General features: G+C 33.3%; 1 non-coding gene across 1 annotated transcript; it reads right to left on the bottom strand.

Annotated features, from left to right (window-relative positions):
• Window positions 1-2,913: 2,913 nt before the first annotated feature.
• On the bottom strand, window positions 2,914-2,986 carry TRNAR-CCU (transfer RNA arginine (anticodon CCU)). Its single transcript has one exon. It is a non-coding gene; the product is annotated as a tRNA-Arg (tRNA).
• Between the last annotated feature and the right edge of the window lie 4,408 nt (window positions 2,987-7,394).

Here is a 7,394-nt window from a genome sequence, read left to right as displayed (position 1 = left end):
TTAGTAACATCTTTGAGTGAAACTGATTTTTTCATTAGTATAATCATTAATTGTTGCGATATAGGAAAGCTGTTTTTTTGTGTTCTTTGCTTTACAAATCCCAGCATGAAATGTGATTGTACTATCCAGACCTAATAGTGTGGACCCTCATGTTACATTGCAGCAAAACAGATTGATGCAACTCTTTTACCAATAAAGAGGTAGTCTTTTGCATTCCATTTTGTTGACTAACTAAAGTAATGTTTACAGTGCATATGAACCAAAGCAGCTGTGTGTACTGGTACTTAAAAACAGTCATGTTTGTGTTTTTTTTCTGCCTTCATATCAGGATGTTCAGGAAGCAGATGATAATCATTAACTGATGACATTAGAAAAAAATTACATTTGCACCAGGTGAGGCTTGAACTCAAAACCTCAGCATCGCTCAACAGATTCTGTCTTATAAGTCCTGCGCACAGACCGACTGAGCCACAGGAGCACATGGTCAAAGTGGATTATTTTTAGTTGAGTGAATTTAGCATCGAGTTGACTAAGTAAATTAACTTGGTTTATTAATTTTAAATTAGTTACTTTTTAAATCCACTAAATTACTGCACCCAATACTAAAGTACCTAATAAAAGTAATATTCTAATCATAAGGTAATCAATTATATTGTGCATTCGTGTTATTGCCCAGTTTTATGTATCCATAGGTGTATATTGCAATGAATTCATGCCATTGTTGTACAGTTCAATATTATCAAAATTGTAAAATAATTAGTGTTTATTTATCTTAAATAATATTTGGTATAGATATATGTAACTTTAATGTTGCATAGGGAAAATATACACTCTAATACCAAAAAATGCAGTATCTTTAAATAAAAATAAGTTAAATCTCACTTGTGCTCTATATTTAAAGGTAAACATTGTTTTTTTGGTCTGTAGCACCTAAATTGTCAGTAAAGTCAGTGTCCAAAGAAATATAAAAAGCAGAAAATTACCCTTTTGATGACAAGGATGAAAGGACTTCAAGAAACCCATCAGCAATTGCAATAGACATTGTTATTTTGTAGCCACTCTGATATTAAATTGCAATTAAAACTTAATAGGTATGTTTTGGTATATATGGATTTTCTGCAATACCATTAAGACAGTCACCTGCATTGAAAAAAAGCATAACTTCTAGAATGAGTATGAGCAACAAAGGAAGATGCATCCTAGATGGGACTTGAAGCCACTGTCCCAGGTGATAGTAAACTTTTCAGAAAACTAATCCACAATGTCATTAGGATAAATGTCTGCTTTTAGATACTGGGCCATAATTTTGCAAGCTGAACAGTTCCGGATTGATAAGCAGATAAATGTTTCTGGTGGAGCCATTTGTGCAGTATGAAGCATCTCCAAAATTATTTTAATGAAATAAAGCCTATCACCCCAAATGGGACTTGAACCCACAATCCCCGGCTTAGGAGGCCAGTGCCTTATCCATTACACCACTGGGGCTTTGTAACATCTTTGAGTGAAACTGATTTTTTCATTAGTATAATCATTAATTGTTGTGATATAGGAAAGCCGTTTATTTGTGTTCTTTGCTTTACAAATCCCAGCATGAAATGTGATTGTACTATCCAGACCTAATAGTGTGGACCCTCATGTTACATTGCAGCAAAATAGATTGATGCAACTCTTTTACCAATAAAGAGGTAGTCTTTTGCATTCCATTTTGTTGACTAACTAAAGTAATGTTTACAGTGCATATGAACCAAAGCAGCTGTGTGTACTGGTACTTAAAAACAGTCATGTTTGTGTTTTTTTTCTGCCTTCATATCAGGATGTTCAGGAAGCAGATGATAATCATTAACTGATGACATTAGAAAAAAAATTACATTTGCTCCAGGTGAGGCTTGAACTCACAACCTCAGGATTGTTCAACAGATACTGTCTTATAAGTACCGCGCACAGACCGATTGCGCCACAGGAGCACATGGACAAAGCGCTTTATTTTTAGTTGAGTGATTTTAGCATCGAGTTGACTAAGTAAATTAACTTGGTTTATTAATTTTAAATTAGTTACTTTTTAAATCCACTAATCTACTGCACCCAATACTAAAGTACCTAATAAAAGTAATATTCTAATCATAAGGTAATCAATTATATTGTGCATTTGTGTTATTGCCCAGTTTTATGTATCCATAGGTGTATATTGCAATGAATTCATGCCATTGTTGTACAGTACAATATTATCAAAATTGTAAAATAATTCCTGTTCATTTATCTTAAATAATATTTGGTATAGATATATGTAACTTTAATGTTGCATAGGGAAAATATACACTCCAATACCAAAAAATGTAGTATCTTTAAATTAAAATAAGTTAAATCTCACTTGTGCTCTATGTTTAAATGTAAACATTGTTTTTTTGGTCTGAAGCACCTAAATTGTCAGTAAAGTCAGTGTCCAAAGAAATATAAAAGGCAGAAATTTACCCTTTTGATGACATGGATGAAAGGACTTCAAGAAACCCATCAGCAATTGCAATAGAAATTGTTATTTTGTAGCCACTCTGATATTAAATTGCAATTAAAACTTAATAGGTATGTTTTGGTATATATGGATTTTCTGCAATACCATTAAGACAGTCACCTGAATTGAAAAAAAGCATAACTTCTAGAATGAGAATGAGCAACAAAGGAACATGCATCCTAGATGGGACTTGAAGCCACTGTCCCAGGTGATAGTAAACTTTTCAGAAAACTAATCCACAATGTCTTTAGGATAAATGTCTGCTTTTAGATACTGGGCCATAATTTTGCAAGCTGAACAGTTCCGGATTGATAAGCAGATAAAAGTTTCTGGTGGAGCCATTTGTGCAGTATGAAGCAAGAATAAAAGGAACATCTCCAAAATTATTTTAATGAAATAAAGCCTATCACCCCAGATGGGACTTGAACCCATAATCCCTGGCTTAGGAGGCCAGTGCCTTATCCATTAGGCCACTGGGGCTTAGTAACATCTTTGAGTGAAACTGATTTTTTCATTAGTATAATCATTAATTGTTGCGATATAGGAAAGCTGTTTTTTTGTGTTCTTTGCTTTACAAATCCCAGCATGAAATGTGATTGTACTATCCAGACCTAATAGTGTGGACCCTCATGTTACATTGCAGCAAAACAGATTGATGCAACTCTTTTACCAATAAAGAGGTAGTCTTTTGCATTCCATTTTGTTGACTAACTAAAGTAATGTTTACAGTGCATATGAACCAAAGCAGCTGTGTGTACTGGTACTTAAAAACAGTCATGTTTGTGTTTTTTTTCTGCCTTCATATCAGGATGCCCAGGAAGCAGATGATAATCATTAACTGTTGACATTAGAAAAAAAATTACATTTGCTCCAGGTGAGGCTTGAATTCACAACCTCAGGATTGCTCAACAGATACTGCCTTATAAGTACCGCGCACAGACCGATTGCACCACAGGAGCACATGGACAAAGCACTTTATTTTTAGTTGAGTGATTTTAGCATCGAGTTGACTAAGTAAATTAACTTGGTTTATTAATTTTAAATTAGTTACTTTTTAAATCCACTAAACTACTGCACCCAATACTAAAGTACCTAATAAAAGTAATATTCTAATCATAAGGTAATCAATTATATTGTGCATTTGTGTTATTGCCCAGTTTTATGTATCCATAGGTGTATATTGCAATGAATTCATGCCATTGTTGTACAGTACAATATTATCAAAATTGTAAAATAATTCCTGTTTATTTATCTTAAATAATATTTGGTATAGATATATGTAACTTTAATGTTGCATAGGGAAAATATACAATCTAATACCAAAAAATGCAGTATCTTTAAATTAAAATAAGTTAAATCTCACTTGTGCTCTATATTTAAAGGTAAACATTGTTTTTTTGGTCTGAAGCACCTAAATTGTCAGTAAAGTCAGTGTCCAAAGAAATATAAAAGGCAGAAATTTACCCTTTTGATGACATGGATGAAAGGACTTCAAGAAACCCATCAGCAATTGCAATAGAAATTGTTATTTTGTAGCCACTCTGATATTAAATTGCAATTAAAACTTAATAGGTATGTTTTGGTATATATGGATTTTCTGCAATACCATTAAGACAGTCACCTGCATTGAAAAAAAGCATAACTTCTAGAATGAGTATGAGCAACAAAGGAACATGCATCCTAGATGGGACTTGAAGCCACTGTCCCAGGTGATAGTAAACTTTTCAGAAAACTAATCCACAATGTCATTAGGATAAATGTCTGCTTTTAGATACTGGGCCATAATTTTGCAAGCTGAACAGTTCCGGATTGATAAGCAGATAAATGTTTCTGGTGGAGCCATTTGTGCAGTATGAAGCATCTCCAAAATTATTTTAATGAAATAAAGCCTATCACCCCAAATGGGACTTGAACCCACAATCCCCGGCTTAGGAGGCCAGTGCCTTATCCATTACACCACTGGGGCTTTGTAACATCTTTGAGTGAAACTGATTTTTTCATTAGTATAATCATTAATTGTTGCGATATAGGAAAGCCGTTTATTTGTGTTCTTTGCTTTACAAATTCCAGCATGAAATGTGATTGTACTATCCAGACCTAATAGTGTGGACCCTCATGTTACATTGCAGCAAAACAGATTGATGCAACTCTTTTACCAAGGTAGTCTTTTGCATTCCATTTTGTTGACTAACTAAAGTAATTTTTACAGTGCATATGAACCAAAGCAGCTGTGTGTACTGGTACTTAAAAACAGTCATGTTTGTGTTTTTTTTCTGCCTTCATATCAGGATGTTCAGGAAGCAGATGATAATCATTAACTGATGACATTAGAAAAAAAATTACATTTGCTCCAGGTGAGGCTTGAAATCACAACCTCAGGATTGTTCAACAGATACTGTCTTATAAGTACCGCGCACAGACCGATTGCGCCACAGGAGCACATGGACAAAGCGCTTTATTTTTAGTTGAGTGATTTTAGCATCAAGTTGACTAAGTAAATTAACTTGGTTTATTAATTTTAAATTAGTTACTTTTTAAATCCACTAATCTACTGCACCCAATACTAAAGTACCTAATAAAAGTAATATTCTAATCATAAGGTAATCAATTATATTGTGCATTTGTGTTATTGCCCAGTTTTATGTATCCATAGGTGTATATTGCAATGAATTCATGCCATTGTTGTACAGTACAATATTATCAAAATTGTAAAATAATTCCTGTTTATTTATCTTAAATAATATTTGGTATAGATATATGTAACTTTAATGTTGCATAGGGAAAATATACACTCTAATACCAAAATATGCAGTATCTTTAAATAAAAATAAGTTAAATCTCACTTGTGCTCTATATTTAAAGGTAAACATTGTTTTTTTGGTCTGTAGCACCTAAATTGTCAGTAAAGTCAGTGTCCAAAGAAATATAAAAGGCAGAAAATTACCCTTTTGATGACATGGATGAAAGGACTTCAAGAAACCCATCAGCAATTGCAATAGAAATTGTTATTTTGTAGCCACTCTGATATTAAATTGCAATTAAAACTTAATAGGTATGGTTTGGTATATATGGATTTTCTGCAATACCATTAAGACAGTCACCTGAATTGAAAAAAAGCATAACTTCTAGAATGAGAATGAGCAACAAAGGAACATGCATCCTAGATGGGACTTGAAGCCACTGTCCCATGTGATAGTAAACTTTTCAGAAAACTAATCCACAATGTCATTAGGATAAATGTCTGCTTTTAGATACTGGGCTATAATTTTGCAAGCTGAACAGTTCCGGATTGATAAGCAGATAAAAGTTTCTGGTGGAGCCATTTGTGCAGTATGAAGCAAGAATAAAAGGAACATCTCCAAAATTATTTTAATGAAATAAAGCCTATCACCCCAAATGGGACTTGAACCACAATCCCTGGCTTAGGAGGCAGGTGCCTTATCCATTAGGCCACTGGGGCTTAGTAACATCTTTGAGTGAAACTGATTTTTTCATTAGTATAATCATTAATTGTTGCAATATAGGAAAGCCGTTTATTTGTGTTCTTTGCTTTACAAATCCCAGCATGAAATGTGATTGTACTATCCAGACCTAATAGTGTGGACCCTCATGTTACAGTGCAGCAAAACAGATTGATGCAACTCTTTTACCAATAAAGAGGTAGTTTTTTGCATTCCATTTTGTTGACTAACTAAAGTAATGTTTACAGTGCATATGAACCAAAGCAGCTGTGTGTACTGGTACTTAAAAACAGTCATGTTTGTGTTTTTTTTCTGCCTTCATATCAGGATGCCCAGGAAGCAGATGATAATCATTAACTGTTGACATTAGAAAAAAAATTACATTTGCTCCAGGTGAGGCTTGAATTCACAACCTCAGGATTGCTCAACAGATACTGCCTTATAAGTACCGCGCACAGACCGATTGCACCACAGGAGCACATGGACAAAGCACTTTATTTTTAGTTGAGTGATTTTAGCATCGAGTTGACTAAGTAAATTAACTTGGTTTATTAATTTTAAATTAGTTACTTTTTAAATCCACTAAACTACTGCACCCAATACTAAAGTACCTAATAAAAGTAATATTCTAATCATAAGGTAATCAATTATATTGTGCATTTGTGTTATTGCCCAGTTTTATGTATCCATAGGTGTATATTGCAATGAATTCATGCCATTGTTGTACAGTACAATATTATCAAAATTGTAAAATAATTCCTGTTTATTTATCTTAAATAATATTTGGTATAGATATATGTAACTTTAATGTTGCATAGGGAAAATATACAATCTAATACCAAAAAATGCAGTATCTTTAAATTAAAATAAGTTAAATCTCACTTGTGCTCTATATTTAAAGGTAAACATTGTTTTTTTGGTCTGAAGCACCTAAATTGTCAGTAAAGTCAGTGTCCAAAGAAATATAAAAGGCAGAAATTTACCCTTTTGATGACATGGATGAAAGGACTTCAAGAAACCCATCAGCAATTGCAATAGAAATTGTTATTTTGTAGCCACTCTGATATTAAATTGCATTTAAAACTTAATAGGTATGTTTTGGTATATATGGATTTTCTGCAATACCATTAAGACAGTCACCTGCATTGAAAAAAAGCATAACTTCTAGAATGAGAATGAGCAACAAAGGAACATGCATCCTAGATGGGACTTGAAGCCACTGTCCCAGGTGATAGTAAACTTTTCAGAAAACTAATCCACAATGTCATTAGGATAAATGTCTGCTTTTAGATACTGGGCCATAATTTTGCAAGCTGAACAGTTCCGGATTGATAAGCAGATAAAAGTTTCTGGTGGAGCCATTTGTGCAGTATGAAGCAAGAATAAAAGGAACATCTCCAAAATTATTTTAATGAAATAAAGCCTAT

This window comes from Taudactylus pleione, unplaced genomic scaffold (assembly GCF_031769625.1).
Source record: "Taudactylus pleione unplaced genomic scaffold, aTauple2 ptg000473l, whole genome shotgun sequence".
Lineage (NCBI taxonomy): Eukaryota > Metazoa > Chordata > Amphibia > Anura > Myobatrachidae > Taudactylus > Taudactylus pleione.
Note: the sequence above shows the minus strand (reverse complement) of the source record. Positions and strands in the feature narration are given on the sequence as shown.